The sequence below is a fragment of the Melanerpes formicivorus genome, unplaced genomic scaffold (assembly GCF_026170545.1).
Source record: "Melanerpes formicivorus ecotype bairdi unplaced genomic scaffold, bMelFor1.0.p_v2 SCAF_24, whole genome shotgun sequence".
Classification (NCBI taxonomy): Eukaryota; Metazoa; Chordata; class Aves; order Piciformes; family Picidae; genus Melanerpes; species Melanerpes formicivorus.
In genome coordinates this window covers 9,398,503-9,415,423 of record NW_027142376.1, presented here as the reverse complement: position 1 = coordinate 9,415,423, position 16,921 = coordinate 9,398,503, and the positions used below count along the sequence as shown (strand labels likewise).

At 45.7% G+C, this 16,921-nt stretch overlaps 1 protein-coding gene across 3 annotated transcripts in view; it reads left to right on the top strand.

Annotated features, from left to right (window-relative positions):
- Positions 1-587: 587 nt before the first annotated feature.
- The window catches only part of TMEM108 (transmembrane protein 108), a 115,169-nt gene continuing 98,835 nt past the window's right edge, over positions 588-16,921 (top strand). Inside the window, exons 1-2 of one of the 3 annotated variants that reach the window (XM_068152855.1) lie at positions 588-687; positions 4,558-4,687. The gene's annotated coding sequence lies outside the window, so the exon portion shown is untranslated. The remainder of the gene's footprint in view (positions 688-4,557; positions 4,688-16,921) is intronic. The other 2 variants (XM_068152853.1, XM_068152852.1) reach the window with 2 other exon arrangements.

Sequence of the window (16,921 nt, the reverse complement as noted above, 5' to 3'; positions counted from 1 at the left end):
TAATTTTCGTCGGTATCGAGCAACTTGAAGGAACCATTGGGCGAAAGAAGAAAAGAGAAGGGAGCTGCAAATGTTTCTGGATCTGCACTTCCTAGGGCCCATGTTTCTTGTATTAGCCACACAATGTCCCCAAAGATGGTCCCTTGCCTACAGGGTAAATACTGCCTCGGCGGTGGCCGATTCCCCTGGGCTCTATCACTGCCACGTTCAAAGCTGTAGCGTTGCCCTGAAGCACGCCAGCGCAGGAGCCGTGAAAGCACCAGAGCCTCAGGAGTCTCGGCGCCTGGGGCAGGAGGGGCTGTAGGGAGCAGCCTGCAATAGCCACCTGTAACCTCACTTCATTCCCATCAGCTGCGCTTGCCGTGCCACCTCCCGGCCTGGCCCCCGCATCACCGCGCCTCCTCCTTCGGCGCAATTAGCGCTAATTAAGGCAGCCCTTTTCTAACCGCCCCTCCTGCAGCCGCAGCGGCAGCTCCTCCCTCCTGTTCGCTGCCCGCGCCTCCGCGGCGGGGCTACCGCTGCCTTTCCCCCCCCGCTGCTGCAGGCGCCGGGGCCCCCTCTCGGGGAGGCCGGGCCGGCGGGAGCCCCGCCCGCGCCGCCAGGCAGCTCTGGCGGTCGGCGGTACCCGCCCGGCAGCAGCGAGCGAGCTCTGCAGCGCGGGCAGCTGCCGGCGGCCCCGCCGAGCAGGTAAGCGAGAGGTAGCGGGAGCGGGCGGCTCCGTCCTCCGGGGCAGCACCGTCTCGGGATAAGGGATGGGGGAGGATGGGGCTCCGTATTCGAGCTGCAATTGGTTTTCCGTCTGCTTCTTGTTCGATGCAATATGCTCCGAAGCGGCGGCTGGCGGAAGGTCTGCGCCGGCAGTGGAAAGGCATCGCGGTGTAGTTGTCCGCCTGCATCTCGGCTATGTGTGAATAAGCAGTTTCGGGTGCAGGCACGTAGTAAAAATCGTGTGTGGATGGTGAATGGGTGCTGCGAGGGAAGGTGACGTTAATCGCTATCATTGCATGAAAATCATCGCATCTCTTGTTGAAGGCAGGTTGTTTTATTTTGTAAAGCAGGACCTGGGCGGTGTTTGTTTCAGCAGCTGTTTGCTGAGATGCGTATTGCTCACACACAGTCAAAGGCACGGAACTACCCTGGCCGTAAGGAGCTGGGTGCCTGGGGCTTGTATGCAGCCTCCTTTGCACAGAGCTGGAAGCGGAAGCAGGTGAAGAAGCCTGTTGTAGTACCGTGGTAGCCAGCACCTGTCATCGAGGCACTCTGTGGAGATGGCCTTCATGGAGAAGGGGCCAGGTGGCTGTTTCAGGGAAATATTTTAAAGCACAGCTGAATACATGGGTTCTCTCAGACAGAACAGCTATGGAACAGTAATTGAGGAATAACTGACTTCTGCAGAATAAAATGGGAAGGAAACAGAGCCATGCTATGAATATATAGCCTTACTTGTGCAGCTGAACTACAAAATACGTAACAGAGACAATCCCCCTCTCAACTGCAGAAAGCAGTCAGGTGTTCAAGGTCTATGGAGGGAGTCCCCTCTATGGAAAGGCTTCTGGAGAAAAAGCAAGAAGGATCAGTCCCTCTTTATCCTATGGACAATCTGGTGTTTAAAAATGGCCTTTTGCTTGCCTCAGGAGGTAAATTGGCAATGGCAGTGTGCTGCTGTTAAGTGAGGCTGGCATTTTACAGCTGCCTGTTGAGGGGTCGGGGCGAAATAGTAGATTAAAGGACATGATTCACTAGCAAATGTTTTAAAAGCTGTAATGTTCTGATGCTTTGCAGCAGTACCTCTGCAAGCAGGTGCCACTCTTCAAATCTGCCTGCTTGTGTTTGCAGACTGATTTTAACCAGGAATAGGTAGGGTAACACCAACACCCCCTTTATCTGAAAATATTCTAATGGCATTACTGAAAAACAATGATAATTAGACTCAAATCTCACCTATTGTCCTCTAATTTATGTAGCAGATTTGCTGTAAAGTAGTCTTTGATACAGATGCAGTGAAATTATGATGGGAAATTTCTCACCAGCTCTTCTGCTGGTGGTGACCATGCTAAGCAACTGTGTGAAGACCACCTGTGTTAGAAAAATAGTTGTTACTTGTGAGGATTTGGCAGCTGTGGAAACACCTTTAATCTTATTAGGACTGATGGAGTTTACTCTTGCAAACTGGTTGTCTTTAGATTAGTGCCAGATATGGAATAGTTTGAACTTCAGTCTTTCTGCTGGAGAGATTAAAGTGATAAGGCAAGTACTGCAACGGTAGAAATGCATTTCTGTGACTGTATGCAGTGTCTGCAGTTCCAATAATGATGCAGAATTGAATAGCACTCAAGTTTATTATTGCAAAAGTCTTTTATTTATGCTAATAAAACTGATGTGCCAATGGTAGGCTAAAATAGCTGCACTAATGTGCATACATTAAAGACATTTTATATATTGACACTGCCTTTAGAAAGTTGGGAAACACTGGGCAGTCTTTGCTCTCTGGCAACAGGAGGCAATATTCCTAAGTGCTTGTGCTGGAGCATCTGCTGTGGTGCTGCCTTCCCTTGGAGGTCTTGCCAGGGCTGAGTTTTGCCTTAGCAGATGGGCTCAATCAGCACAGTTTTCATTTGCACAGCCTGTAACTGCCCATAGCAAAGGTTTAGCTAAGTCAGATCTCTCCATGGGTGTGCAAGAGACCTCAGCTGCATCAACAAAGCCCAGCCTACTCATGTGTCTGTCTAGCTTATTGCAGGTAAACAAACTCAACATGCATAACTCTCGCATGTTTGGAAATAACACAAGTGCATGAGTACACAGAAACTTCAGATCAGCTCTTCATGTGGTGAGAGTTGAAAGAGTAGACCTTTCTGGAAGTACTGTCTGGAAGTAGAGCTGAAAGCAATGCAGTAACTTTTACATATTTCCAGTGCTCCTTTGTTCACCTTTGTTATCCCCATGTAGACTGACAGTATAACTGCCATTGGGACTGGATCTCTCAAGAACCGTGTTCACTCTGGCAGCCCCTTCTGCTCTCCTTTGAGTGAAGAGCTGAAGGTGTGTGGTGCAGATAGACGCTTGCAGACACTGGGGGTTCTGTTAGCTAACCTGCACTTTCCCTAGGTCATGTCATGTCTGCCCTGCTGTAGGAGAATGCTGTACAGTAAATAGCAGTATTGCATCCAATAAAGAACTGGAAACAGCACCCAGCCAGGCCCTGGACACAGCATGGGAGCATTCAGTTTAGAACAGTAGATTTAAGTGGAGCTCTTATTAATCTGTTTCTATCAGCATTTGAGCAGAGCCTGTGCATCACAATCTTTGTGATCAGCCAAGGAAAAACAGGTTTAGATACCTTTTCACTCTGTATTTTGCTGCTGTTTGCACATACCTTAGTTCTCTAATGCAGGCTACCTCCGCTCTGTCCCTGCAGCCACATAATGGACATGTTTGCACACACAGTCCTTATCCTATAGGAACTTGACATGTGCCAACCAATCTTCCTGCTGAAGTGTAATCAGTTGTTCAGTGATGCTGTAGGAGTGGTATCCCATCAGAGGTCTCTTTACCTGCATCCAGGCATGTGCCCAAGCCTGCCCAAAATGTCCCTTTTCTTAATCTGCTGCCTCTTCCTGGCAAGTTGAGTGACTTGCTCCATGGTTTGCTGAAGTGCCTCTTGGACCATCATCCAAAGGACAGCATCCACTCACCTCTGTCAGGACCCTGTTTGCTTCATGTCATCTTGGTGCTACAGGTACACCATTGTTATGAAGAGGCAGGATTTGTCCTTATCAGAGAAGTCCTGAGCCATTAATTAAATATAGTCCTCATAGTGAGGAGTTCTGTTTGTCATTTTTTTCCCTAGCAGTGCCTGAGCTAGAACCTGTTGCTTTGTTTTCAGAGGTCCCTCTGGTTTGGATGGCCAAATTTAGATACCTGGAATCACTGCAGCTATAGATGCATTTGAGGAATCACAATGAAGTTCCCTGAGTAGTTCTAAATAAAAAAAAAATAATAAAAATCTCCCTGACTGAATTTTCCTACTGTCCAACCAATTCACTCTGCTCCTGCATGACTTTGAACCATGTTCAAAATCACTTTTTGGGAAGGTCTTTTCTTCTTTGTTTCCTTGGTTGTCTTAGCTACCTTAGTTGTAAATCCTGGCCACTATCGATCTCCAGTTCCTCAAATCAGTAGCATTCCTATTCCTGGGCTAGTGTTTAAACTGAAGTGAGCCCTTTCTACAAGAATCAACTTTTAACAAAGAAATGGACAATTTGGAGGTGGAAATCATGCCATTTTTCTTGTGGAGTGTTTGAATTTCACTACATTCTCAAATATATAAGGTGCACATAAACAGAATGTGCAGAGAAATTCTGAAGAGTCCTCTACTTGCATTCCCCCAAATCAATAACCTACAGAAACGTTGTGGTATGTAATCCATTAGACTGAAAGCTCTGGAGAGCAATAGGAGCCACATGGCACAGAGCCACATATATTTAAATTAAATGCCTTTTAGAATGGGATGAATAAACATCTTGGAATAACACAGCCACCTCTGGAAATTTACAGGTTGCACCAGCTGACAAACTAAAAATAAGAAAAGGAGAAGCTGGAAGGGTTGCTATTAGCAGGAAGATCTGAAGCAATGGGCTGCGTGGATATAGACGTGTCTGAAGGCATCTGCTCTTGCCGTTTCAAGGTAAGGCGCACACAAGTTGTTCAGCTGGTTGGTTTCCTTCATGGATATAGATATGTCTGAAGGCATGTGCTTGTGCCATTTCAGGGTATGGCACACACAGATTTTTTTCAGCTGGTTGGCTTCTCTGCAGTGCAGTGCTCTCCTGCAGTGCTGACCAAGATGGCAATGGAGACGTTTTCCGAAGTCTATTAATATAGTGGCTCACTTCTTGTAACTCTGGCCTATGCTCATTCTATAACTGGACTTTGTTCAGACCTCAGCTTTCAAAAGGCAGTGACAAATATGGACCTTCAGGGCCTGTGAAATTCCGAGTTCTGTGATGTGAAGGATCTGTTCAGATGGCTGTGCACGTTGTCTATTTTTAGCATGTGCTAATAGGAGACCTTGCTCACCTAAGGCATTTTTGTGTGCTTATTACTTGCTGTAGATTGAAGTAGGCTTGAAACCCGTGCTACTTACAGGCCTTAGCAAGGAGACAATGTGCACTGGATGCCAGAAAATGTCTTCAAGTGGAAGTGCACTTAGGCCATTTTCTTTAGCTAGTCCTACAGGTCTTTCACATTCAGTGTTATGTGTGGTGTTTTTTACAGAGCCTGCTACATTTTTCTCTCTATCTGTTCCAATAACCATTAACTGCTTGCTCCTCGAAGGTGGGGGAGAACTTAATGCATTTTCTTGGCATGGTTTGTCTGGTGTTTGGACTCTTGCTTGTTCTGAGTGTTTCCTTTACTGAGCTGTTTTCAGGGAAGGTACAAACCCAGCTTTTCAAAAGGTTATTTGGAGCTGGTAGAAACACTCAAAAGACATGCAGCAAACTAAAGTACAGTTTCTCATTTCCAAGATGTAGTAGTTCTGCATGGCTGGGGGGTGACTATGTGGCACTTCTTCGTGTTCTGACAATTCAATCAACACAAGATTGCTACTGAGCAAATGCAGACCCATAGTGCTAGCACTGCTCAGGAGCCCAGCTGTGCAGTTGTAAAGAGAGGCAGGTACAACTGGTCTCGGCTGGGATATGCCTTAAGCCAGGGAAGGCTTTCAGCTGCAGCTAGTGACACTCCTTCATTTTCAGGGGTTAAATGGTGGGAGAGCCATCGGTGCTGGGGCAGTGCACTGCCCTTGCTTGGATTCTGCATGGCCAGCACTGCTACCACTCTGACATGGTTACAGGCATGAGATGAGGTATGCTCCTCTCACTCATCTCTTATGGAAGAACTAAATCAAACAGATATTCTTCCGAAGGTGGGGAATATACCAGACTGTGGCACTGCATCCTGTACCAGCAGGAGGTGCTCCTCTGTATGCTGAAGTAACAGGGATGAAAAGCGTGCAGTAGTTAGAAAATGCAAAGGTAAGTAAGAGCAAATAGAAGGAAAAACACCTTCAAACTCTTGAGTGCTTGGAACATTCCTGTGATGTTCTGTAGCTGCTGTTGCAGAGGAATGTGCACAGACCATAAACCCCTGTGAGATCTGGTCTAGATAGCAGATGCTTCTCTGCAGAGTTTTATTTCTCCTCCCAGATGTTTTTGTACCCCAGTGTCCACACAAGTGCTTCAGTGGAGTCTGTATTGCCACCAGTTATTCCCAGCTTCATGTTCATGCTGGCCTGCTCTCTGCTTTCTTGGCTGGACACCTTTACACTTGTGTTTTATAGTTCCTAGTGTAATGGGTGAGAGTGGGACAACAGTTTTGTTCCATGTCTGTCAAAGGAGAATATAGTTTCACGTTGCCACCTTGCCTGCTTTAATTCTGTCCTCCAAATCCGATCTTCTGAGTCTCTCCTTGCGCGGGAAGGAGCCCAGCCTTGGACAGGGCCTCTGGCTGTTGCGTGGCAAGTAATCCTTCCCAGCAGGATTTGCATTCTTACTGCAGCCATTCTGGGGATAAAGCATGAATGCATGGAATCAAATTCTGCTTACACAGACATACCTTGAGTCCAGCCAGTCAGAACATCAGGACAGAGCTGCACATAGATGGAGCCCATTCTGAAACAGCTGATACTAGTGGATAAGGAAAATGTACAGGCTCAGAGCATCTGTGGTGTCTTAGCTGACTGGAGTTGGGGGGCACTTACTTGCAGCAAAAATATTGTTACAGCCACAGAGCTGCTTTGTTCTCATTTGCCAAGGGCTGTCATCCCTGCAGAGTTGGTGTGTGGAAAGAGGAGCTTGCAACCCAGCTACTTCAGTCTGTGGTCTCAGTCTCCATTTCAAACCTCATTGCTTGTTAGTGCTGTACACTCTCTGCTCCCAAGCACCTAAGATGCTCTGCTACAGCAACTCTTCTAGTTGGGTGATGGCCTACAGCTGTGGGATAGAGTGAGTCACAGGAGGTAACTAAAGGCAAACCTTAAATCATCAAACTTTGGATGTATGGACATTATTCTTGAGAGCCTTCTAGACTGGTTTATCCTTTTTTTGTCTGAGAAATTATTGAAACATCAAAAACGGCTTCAGAGGCAAAGGAACAGGCTAGGTTTATAGTCAACACAGGTATTCTGATATTAGCAGAAGCTGTGTGAGGTTTATTTAATTTATTTTCTTGCAATCTGAATTTTAAATGAAGGCTCTGAAAACTGGGAAGTAATGTGCTAGAAATGTTCAAAACTGAATAAAAAATTTCCTTCACTCATCAAGACACTCTGAAGCTCTTGTGGTTTGTTTTGTCAGAACAAACATTTTTATGCTCTGCAATATTGAAGCACTGATAATTTGTAATTGAAACACTTAGTCTCAAACTTCAGGATAGCTGAATCAAAGCCACTTCACTTTGTTAGGAATTCACAGTTCAGTGAAAGATTTCCTTGTAGTTAAATAAAATAAACTCATTTTCCATATGACTTAGTCCTGGTTTAATTCTTTCTGGTGCACTCAATTTTTTTCCTGTTACTTTTACTGGTAGTGCTGAGGGACCCCAAGGATCAGTGAGGCTTTGGTTATGCTGAGTACCTACACCAGGACCAGCATAAATTGCAGTGCACCTTTCTGCAAGGAGTGTGTGCTCTAAGGCAGGAAATGTGCCTTAGGTCCAGACCTAGGAGCACAGGGGCCAGCAAGGCTTTCTTCATCATTAGGGTAAGCAGTGGCTTCAAGAACCTGCAGGCAGCCATTTCCAAATGCAACTTCCTGTCCCTGAGGTGGTTGTGTTTCATGGTGGTGGAGAATGGGATCATCTCATCCCTGCATGCAGGGATCTGAAGAATTGTCCATAAAGTCACTTCAGCACTCCCTGCATGCTGTTTTCATTTGAGTATGAGCAGTTTGATTTAAACCACATGGGAAATGGGAGCAGCTTCTTGGCAGTGCAGGGGGAAGCCTTTCCAATTGAGGGTGACATGGAGCCTGCCTGTGTGCTGTGTAATTTGCCCTGACACTGGTTGGCATGGTGGCTTCTTACTAACTGCAGTGACACTTGCCCTGTCTGGCATAATTTAAAACACTTTTTCATAATGCTTGCACTTGAACTGAAAGCAGCCAGGCTGTCTGTCCTGATTTCAGCCCTTTTAATCCATTGTCCCTAATGATAACTTCTGTTTTACAGTTTCCCAGCACTGTCTTCAGCAAAAAGATGAGATAGCAGCTACCAAGCCAAGGTTTTCCCCCTGTTAGTACTCAAGAGAATCCTAGAAGCCATTGAGCCTGAAGGAGTTAATTTCAGAAGTTAGCCTTCCTAAAGCAGGTGTTAAAACACAGAAGGGGCAAGAGAGGCAATTAACACTAAGGGGTGCTTGTGGTGCCTCCCTTTGTTACTGCTTGCTTTGGACATTGGTCATAGGATGCTATACTTAAAACCCAGCAGAAAGAAGCTAGCATGGAGTGCTTCACCATCACAAGGAATGTGTTTTTCTAGTTTTGATGTGGGTTAATGAGTGGGAATTGTTCCAATTTTGGTTTAAACTTTCTTTTTTCAAGGAGAGTGTCTTGTTATGCAGCCATCTATTCAAGCAGTGAGTGAGGTGCTGCAGCTATTTTCTGATGACTCGATGGAAAATGCCGTTGTTTTGGTAATGTTTTGCTCATGCTGATGCCATTGCATATGTAAAATTCCCTTCACTTAGTCTGTCTCTGACAAGCTTGATTTCTATTCCTTGTAGTAAGCAGTAATGTTTCTTTTTGAGATGGTAGGAGTCTGTTATGTGCAGTGTTGATGATAGAAGTCTTGTGGATGTAGTTAAATATAGTCAAGTACAGTGGGGAATTCACTAGTAACTGGAGGAAGTTTGGGAGTATGAGCTCCTCTTTGAGAGCTTGAAGTAAATGGTGTAAAATCAGACCAGGAAATCTGATATAAAGGCAAACTTGCTACAAGACCAATCCAAAAGGGTCTGTAAGTACTGGCAGAAAGAGAAGCGGGTACGTGGTGATGCAGGGCATGTAGTGCTTCCCCCGTGCCATCACATTTGCTCTAGGAGCCAGAGGAAGTTACACTTATTTACTCTTTGGGCATAGAACTGAAAATAGTAAATGGAGTATAGAAAGCTATAGAAATTCCAGGGGAGGCTTAGTTTTGAAGTTCAACTTCTCCCAAGAAAAAGGCCAAGCTCCCTGTGTAAGACATTAGGAGAGTTTATAGGGTCTCTGTGTTTTTCAGATTGCTGCTCAGTGTAATTGTCCTGTGAAAGGTGTGGAGCTGCTGCACAGAGACACTAAGTGCCTTAGGATTTGTTGATGACAGCTGTTATATATGAAGCTGTTAGAACATCCAAGGATATGTGCATATATCTAAGATTAGCAATAAATAATTGGCTACTTCCCAAAAGGTGTTTGGTTTTCAAGAACCACAGGGCACACTGTACAAGCAGGGCTCCCTGAGAATTACCTTTGGACACCTAGCTGCCAGCAGTGACCTTTCCTTAAAAGAAAAGGCATTTTTTCAAATATCAGCCACTAATAGTACAAACCCAGTCTAGTGTTCAACCTAATGGAGCAGCTGTTGCAGCTCAGTTCTGAGGCAGGAGCTGGGCAGAGAGACATGGGGAAGTCCTTGAGAGGGTGAGAAAATTTTCACAAAGCAGCATATGCTCTGTTTAATATCCTGAAATCTGGCATGGATAACTATCCATGGGGGGTATTCCAAGACTAGTTGAGAAAGTTTTATGTGAAGAGAGGATAACTTGCAGAAACATTACAGGAAGGGTAGCTATGAACACTTTTCCACAATTTGTTGTGTTGTGGGTTGGTTGGTTTGTCTTTTAGTGCCTGTTTTCCTTTCCAGTTTATCCTCCTGTTGTACTGAATTGCCTTCATTTTCCCTGTCTGATACAGAAGACATTAGTGGGTTATGACAAATACTCAGATCTACTGCAGCAAAGACTTCATTTGCTGGTTTTGCTCAAGCTACCAGCACAACTGCTCTGCAGCTGTGGTTTACTGCCCTGCAGTGGATGAGTCTTAAGCTTTCCAAGTGCTTTGTGTGCATTAAAGCACCCAATACCCTCTTGAGGCAGTACCTGACTGAGGCCAGGCAATGCTCTGTGAGTAGTTAGTGTATTAATGCAGCTGTTTATGACTGGAAGTATGGTGCTGGGTGAAATCATAGAAGCTAGCCCCACTGTATACCATGGATCCTCCTCCCAAGCTCTTAACACTATGACAACTGGAATGGCAAAAATAGAAATCGGGAGTCTTGACTCCTGGGAGAGTGACTTCATCACTGGGCAGTGTTTCCTCCCTTAGGACTTTCTCCTCTGTTTGCTTTAACCAACTTCTTTCTGCCTTTGTTGTAGAGAAACTGTCTGGCCTGAAATCAGGTTTTAAGTGAAAGGTAATTGCACTCATAAATCTCTTCCTCAGGGGCTTGGCACTGTCTGTCTCTTTGAGTCATCTACACAAGGAAAGGTGCTGAGCTTTTTCTTGCCCTGTAGTCAGTGTGAAAATTGCCAACAGTTAGGTGCCTTTTTCTCATAGAATGCCCTTACTGATGTGCAGGGCAAGGGAGTTGTCAGTTTGTTGAAAATCACCCAAAACATAGTCACTAGTTGTTGTTTGTATTCTACCCCTGTTTCATGACCCTCTAATCTTGGTACAGATGTTAAACTTCGATATTCTCATTCTTCAGAGAGCCTGCACAGCTCCACTCTTCAATCAGTGGACCTGGCATGTCAGGTCTCATGCCTGGGTTTGTTACTGCAGGTAACTGCTACAGAAGTGGTGAAACATCATCCTCCAAGGCGGTTACAAGCTGGTTTCTTGTCACCAGAGCTTAGTCTGTGCTGGACAGCTGGGTAGCCATGTAACTGGGAAAAGGTCAGAAGTAATCCACTACTTTGCAGTCTGGCACTGCAGACTTTCTAAATACAGTAACCACCTACAGAAGGGGCGGGGTGGGGGGTTGTTGAGGTCTCCCTCATGACAGCCAATGTGGTGAGAAAAGCAGCTAACAGAAGCTTATCTGCTTACTTCCAGAAAGGCTGCCCATTTCTAAATAGCTGGCTGCTTTGCAACATCTCCATCATGCTAAACACCAAATTGGCCACAAATCCCGTGCAGTCAGGACCATGACCTGACAGCAGGCTGCTGTGCAGAGGGGCAGGGACTGTCAGGGAGGTGTAGGGTCCAGCTGTTTTTGCAGTAGGTCACTTCTGGCCAGTTCACTGTTTGGCGTGAAGAGGAGTACCAGAATCTGGTTTCAAAGCATTCTGTCCTGATCTGTTAAATGAGATGCTGGTAGTTTCAGCAGTGTGTTTTAGTTAGTAGTGGCAGTGACTGTATACTATCATTCAATTCCCATAAGAGCAGGTGATGACAAAGAGCACAGATAACTTGATTCATTGTTGTGCCAAAGCAGGACTGCTCTCAGTGTCACAGTTTCCATTGCTGTGCCCAATATACTTTCCAGGACAGATTGCCCATCATTTCCTCTTTCTCTCTGGGTTAGGTTCAGGCTGTCACATGGGTTTCAGTAAGATGCTTGTTCTTTGTTGCAGTAAGCAGATCATCAATGTAGAATGCCAGCTGCTGAGTTGATCAAAACAAATCTGTGTATTTCATGTAATAATGAGCGGTTTATAAGCCTGAATGGCGAGACTGGGAGAGAAGGTGTGTGACCCTTTGACTTCCAAGGGGCTGAGCCTGAACGTTGGCTGTGGAACTCTGTGATTGCCTCTTGCTGTAGGAGAGCACAGCCAGCTGAGCAGGTGAGCCTGTGTGCAGGCCATTTGAACTGACAGAGTCTGTCAAGGGAAGTGATGCACTTTGGTAGGCTTCTGCCTCAAGCCAGGCTCCTGAACTCATGCTCTCATTGCTTGCCCCCTTTAACAACCGTGCAGAGTCCTTCCAGGTGGTTTCAGTGATTTGGTTTAGGGCTTGACAGTCAACCTAGGGCTTTGTGTTCCACCTTCCTGTGGGAATTCCATGGTGAGTAGGTTGTCAGCCAGAAGAAGTTGTGGATTCAGTCCCTTCTTAGGGAATCAGCAGTGCTCTGTAACCATAATTATTAAAATCCTTGTATTCTGGAGTGGGAGGCTGATCTCTGGTATGAGTCTCATTCCTTTTTCTAACTTAATGTATGTGAGAAGATCAACAGTCCAGCTTAGTCATACAGATTCTGAATCCAGCTAAAACTTTCCAGTCTCCTACCTTCTTTTCCATGTGCCACCAAATTGAAGTCCTCAGCTAAACCTTTAACTATATTTAAGATTACTTTTATAATGTTTCCTGTACTTCCCCAAATTACTCAATCCTTTCCAGAAATAATTCCCAGAGTGAAAGCTCAAGGAAGCTCATTCTCCAAGAGGAAAGCTTTTTTTGTAGTCTTCTCTCTTGACAGAGCAAAGCATGAAGTATAGGCCTAGAGCATCTCTAGCTCCTATTGTTGCTTAACCCTGCTAGCATAAGTGATTGCTGAAGTGTGTACAATGCCGTGCTGCTTCCTGCTTGATTAGCAGACCCATCCACTGAATGGCATTCTTCCTGTCTCTGTGGAACTGAAGCTGCTTGCCCAGCCTCCTCTGTTCTGTTCAGGTAATGACTGCACGAATGAAGAGAAAAAGGTGGACAAAAGAAGGGGGCAACTAGTTTATGCTTGGTTTTGCAGAGTTGATATTAGTTCTTATTTTTCATATGATAATATCTCTCTAGCTTCTTATAAACAAGGAATTTTGCTGACAAAAGCACTTCACTCGTGAAATAAGAATGGAAGTGAGAGGGAAAAGCAAAATAAATGGGACTGAGGGCCGTGCCTATAGCTTGGAAACAGAACAAGGAGAGGAGGTGGGGACAGTTTGCAACTTCACAGTGGCTTGATTGCTTTCCTTGGTTTAACTGATTGGCTCTGTCACACACAGTCTCTTCTGCTCTTCACTATGCCAATCTGAGGTTATGCTGCCAGATTATTTGTAGGTTATTTGTAAAATGCTTTGGGAACTTTGAAGGAGGAGAGTTAGGTACAGATAGAGAAGGGAATACAGCTGTGCATACCTGGTATAGAGCACAGCATTACTGAAACAATGGGAATGACTGGAAGAAACCCACTGGCAGCTGCTAAGCAATTCCTGTATGTTACTTTGGCTTGGCAGCAAATGTGGGGTGATGCTCAGTTTAGTGCATGATGAGTTCTGGAGGGAAGAGTGGGAAGCTGGGGAGGAAGGGTCCTTTGAGGCTTTTTTAATTCCTTTTGTGCTCTTCCCCTGTCACCAGAGTCAGAATTCTTTCTCTTCTAGCTATTTACTCAATGTTAAGCCACTGGTGTTTTAAAATGAAGGATTTCCAACAGCCAAGGATGTTGTGCTGAGGGCAGATAAGAGGCTTTCTCAGGCATGGTCTTCCTTGAGGACAGTGTGCTGGGTAGATGGCTGGCTGGTTAGCTTCAGGATGGTGCTTTGTATAGCAGCACTTCTCTCAGCACTTGTTTCTTCTGCTGCTCATCAGTTGCATTTGCAAGTCACTCAAGTTGCAAATCGTTTAATGACCCTGTCTTAAACTATTCAGGTTTTAGCAATCTGCTAAAAATAGCCCCAACCTGCTCTTCTCAGCCCTGTTGGATTAACTTCCTTTGCTCTATATCTTCTGTACAATTTTTCAGTTAGTTTCTTTTTATTTCCCTTTCCTCAGCTTCAGCTGTCCTTGTGGCAGAGGTGTTCAGATGGAGTAGAGAGCAAGGAGGGGAATAGTTCCCTTAATGCAGTTTGGCTGCACAAGTGAGAAACCTTTCAGTATGTCGGCAAGGAAGCAGGCAAGAGGTGACAGGTGGCATGAAGGGAGAGATAAGAGACCATGGCTTCTCTGCACCCAGCTGGAAGACCCAGGTTCATAGATCAAAACCCCACAGGCCTCTCAAGTACTTTGATTCATGTTTCTTCTTGATGTTGAGAATGGAACCACAACCTGTCCTGTGCTGTTAGGCCATGCAGCAAGGGATAATTTCCAGTGCTGCAGCTAGAAGCTATTGGTCTCACTTAGGCAGTGTGGCTGCATCAGTATTAATGAATGGCAGCATGACCTGAGCACAGACAGCTGTGTGTGACTCAGCCCTGCAGAACTAAATTTCCCTAGCTTCCACAAGATAGCCATGTGTAAACTGCTGGCTTGGGGGTGGGGATGTTTGCAGAGTGTGCTGGAGAGCTGGTAAAACCAGGACGGTGACTCTCATCTAAAAGCGTCAAGGATTGATTTCCAGTGGCCAGAGTGCAACAGATTCGCTTTCTGAAGGATGTGGAAAGAATTGGAAAATGGACTCTACAGTGACAGTAAGCAGAGAGGCTTCCCAGTGAGACCTGTTATCTTTCCAAGTGCTGCTGGTGGTGTTTGGTTTGGCTCTACCTCTGTCAGGAGCTGAGGGGATGCTGTGAACAAGTTTTACTTCCCAGTGTCTGCAGTTCGCCTGAGCCTCAGGTGCTCAGGTGGTTGAGTGAGCAGAACAGACTGCAGGTCTGCTGCCACAGAACTGCTCCAGCTTTTCAGGCCTCCTTGTGCAAGGGAAACAGGATTCTTGGGCCTTCACTCCGTTAGGACCAGCCATAAAGCAACACTTGAAAGATAACCCTTGTATGTCGGGAGCACAAGAAATGGCCCTTGCCAGTGCCATTGTGGATGTGATCCTGGGGCCTGTTTGCAGCAGCGCTGCAAGCTGACTTGTACCATGGTTTGCTTCTAATTAAAGTCTTTTTTAGGAATGAGTCACTTCTATACTAGAATGATTTTTATATTTATTTTAAATCAGAGCCAGGCATTCCACACTGAAGTCTGCTGCCTCTGGAGTGCAGCTTATTATTCCAAGAATAATCTGGGGTTGCTCCTCTCTAAATCCAAGCATCTGTGACGTTAATGTTACTGCAGTTTGTAATTGGCACTTGATAGTTGAAGTGGGTAATCAGTTAAGACACAAATGCAGCTTACCAGGAAACAATTGAGAATTTGGGCTAATAAGGCTGATTAGGCACTGTTATGCCAGTCTCACACTAAGATAATTTTCCTGAGTTGAAGCTGTACAAATAGTGCTCCAAGATAGTGGTCAGGCAGACGCCCTTCATGCCTGTCTTTGAGTAGACACAGTCTAGATAGTAGGAAGCTTCTGCTAGTGAGATTAAATGCTCCTCAAGTCATAGGATTCTAGATATTGCTTCCCAGACATCTTTGCAACTTCCTTCATAAAGAAGCTTGAGCAGCAGTTCATAGCATCCCATAGCAGCCATGGTTTCAAATACTTGTGTTATCTAGGCTTATTTTAGATTAAAACAAAAGGAGAAGCATCTGGCCCAGTGGAACACCAACCTGGTGGCTTTTAGCATTCACTTGGAGTGCTTGTTTGCTGCTAGGGCAGGTGCTTGTGCTCTGGAGAGGAGGGAACAAGTGCAAGGCTGAGCACACTTTGTTCAGGCTCTGAATTCAGGGCTCAAGTACTGCAACCACATGGCTCTTTGGGGGAAAGGTGAACAAATAAAGCTTTAAATTACCTTCCTGACTCCCAGCCACAAGGCTTCACGGGGACCAATTTAGTCTCTGGCACAAAAGATAACAGCCTTATTGCCTGGGGATCACAGGAAGGTGACTCAGAGCCTGCTGTGGAAGACATCATTGCTGGCTATGGTTTCCTATGATGTTATTTACAGTACAGGAAGACCACCACTCACTTGCCCCAAGGGCTCATTCTGGCCTCATTTCCCATAGTGTGGGGATGGAGAGGGCCCAATGATGATACTGGTTTTATGTGGTGTTCTTATGTACAGTGCTGCTTTGATATCAGGGAGTACTTCTGCTAAGCAGCTTTACTTGTCAATGTCTTGTGGTGGTCTGGGACTTGTAACCTGAATTGTTTGGATCTGTTAGATTGCTCTGCACTTACTGGGTTTACAAGTTCACACACTCCCAGAGAGCTAGCTAGTCCCCCAAGAGCCTCTCTTTGGCACTTTGCTGGTGTTGTTGTTTGGTATGGCCTTGACGCCTTCAGTGCCACAGGAGCAGCAGCTGGATGTTCAGTGGCCATGTGCTGGCTGGCTGGGCTGTTAGACACACAGTGTGCATGCAGGGCTGCTCACAGGGTTTGTTAACAGGAGCCCTGCAGTTGGACTGAAGCTAGTGACCCTCAGGCTACACTCCTACCTCTGCTATGCTTGAGCACAACAAACTATTCGTCTTACTTCGTGTTTATTTTTCCTCCCCAACATTCACTGAGGAAAAAACCAAACTAAAAACCCCCACCAAAACACAAGCCCAAGCCCAAACCCAAACAGAGCACCCTCCATTGCTGTTTGAAGGGAAGGAATGAAGGGATTTCCTCTAGGGAGGGAACTGCAAGTGAAACTTGCCACTTGTAGGCTCAATCTGGCAGGAGCCAGCTGCCCAGGCTGGTTCTTAGCTCAGGATGAGCCATGGCACAAGCTGGCACTGTTGGCTTGAGCAGGGGTAGCTGTTCTGGGGTTAGGGTACAGGGGAGGAAAAAGTTACTGCTTAGGAAGCATTGCTGGTGAAGCAATGGCTTTTGAAAGCCAGCTGCTGCTGTGGGGGCTTTTAGACCTGACCCTGCCAAACTTCTTTATTACCTCTCCATTGGGTTATTTTGTCTCTCTCAGGCTGTCTTTTCCATAATGGTACTTCTTTTTCCCATATAATGAGGGTCATTTCACAGCCTCTCTTGTACCACCAAAGGAGATTTCACCCTTTACTTTGAACTTTTTTTAAAGTACTTTGTAGAAGTGTGACAAATTCTGGAAATTTTCATCCAAGTAGTACTGGCTCCCATCTGAGGTTTTGGTTTGATGCCAAGTAATTTCTGTGAAGGGATAGCTCAGATTAGG